This window comes from Mus caroli, chromosome 7 (genome assembly GCF_900094665.2).
Source record: "Mus caroli chromosome 7, CAROLI_EIJ_v1.1, whole genome shotgun sequence".
NCBI lineage: Eukaryota > Metazoa > Chordata > Mammalia > Rodentia > Muridae > Mus > Mus caroli.
Window position 1 is genome coordinate 15819223 of NC_034576.1, and position 1777 is coordinate 15820999.

The following is a 1777-nucleotide window of genomic DNA, read 5'->3' on the forward strand; positions in this document are numbered from 1 at the left end:
TAAACAAAGTTTGTCTGGCACTGTGTAGTTGAGAATGATCTTGAGTTTCTTTCTTTCTTTCTTTCTTTCTTTCTTTCTTTCTTTCTTTCTCTTTCTCTCTTTCGTGTGTGGTTTTTATTTGTTTTTTTTTTCTAAAGATTTATTTATTTATTATATGTAAGTACACTGTAGCTGTCTTCAGACACTCCAGAAGAGGGCGCCAGATCTTGTTACAGATGGTTGTGAGCCACCATGTGGTTGCTGGGATTTGAACTCTGGACCTTCGAAGAGCAGTCGGGTGCTCTTACCCACTGAGCCATCTCACCAGCCCCTGTTTTGTTTTTTTTAAGATTTATTTATTTATTTTATGTATATGAGCACACTGTAGCCATCTTCAGACACACCAGAAGAGGGCATTGGATCTCATTATAGATAGTTATGAGCCACCATGTAGTTGCTGGGAATTGAACTCAGGACCTCTGCAAGAGCAGTCAGTGCTCTTAACCGCTGAGCCATCTCTCCTGCCTTTCTTTCTCTCTCTCTCTCTCTCTCTCTCTCTCTCTCTCAAGACAAGGTTTTCTCTGTGTAGCCTTGGCTGTCCTGGAACTCATTCTGTAGAGCAGGCTGGCTTGTACTCAGAGATCTGCCTCCCAAGTGCTGGGATTAAGGGCGTGCACCACCACTGCCCAGCCACCTTGAATCTCTGATCTTCTGAGTGGTATAACTACATGCATGTTACACTGTGCCCAGTTATATGTGGCCCTGAGGACCAAACCCAGGCCACTGTGCACTTTAGACAACCCTCCTCCACCTGAGCTGTAGTCCCTGCCCTTCCTGTCTCATAGTCAAGCTACCACACACCACGTTTTCCTGCTCTCGAAAGAACTTCACATCTGGCTCCTCTCGCCTCCCACACTGGCTGCTTCCCTGCTCCAGCTGACCCCTCACCATGTGAATGGCTTCTGAGACTCCCTATCTCTGCAAGTTCCTCATATGTCCACAAGAGGGCATCCGTTCCTACTTTGCCTTTTGCTCATTTGGTTTTGTTTTAGGGGCGAGGTCTCATTCCCTAGTCAAGGGGGCCTGAAGCTCCCGGTCTCAGCCTCCCTCCACTCCCTCCAGCGTTTACTGTTTCTTTCTTTGAAAAAAACAAAAAAAAAAAAAAAAGATTTTTTTTTTTAAAGGGCTGGATTGACGACGGCTCAGTGGTTAAGAGCATAGGGTAGTCTTCCAGAGGTCCAGAGTTCAATTTCTAGCACCTACATGGTGGCTCATAATTACGTGGGATCCAATTCCTTCTGGTGTGAAGACATACACGCAGAGAAAACATCCATATATGTGAAATAAAATAAACCAATCTTTAAAGATTTTGTTTAGAATATCTATTACTTACTCTGACAATTTCTTTCCTTCTAATTTATTAATTTACTTTTTTTAGTTTAGTTTTTGTTTTTCGAGACAGGGTTTCTCTGTGTAGCCCTGGCTGTCCTGGAACTCACTTTGTAGACCATGCTGGCCTCGAACTCAAAATTCGCCTGCCTCTGCTTCCCGAGTGCTGGGATTAAAGGAGTGCGCCACCACTGCCCGGCAACAATTTCTTAAATGTATACAATATATATTGATCATATCCATTTTTAACTCCTCTACTCTCTCTTCTTTTTTTTTTTAAAGATTTATTTATTTTTATTATATGTAAGTACACTGCAGCTGTCTTCAGACACTCCAGAAGAGGGCGCCAGATCTCGTTACGGATGGTTGTGAGCCACCATGTGGTTGCTGGGATTTGAACCTCGGACCT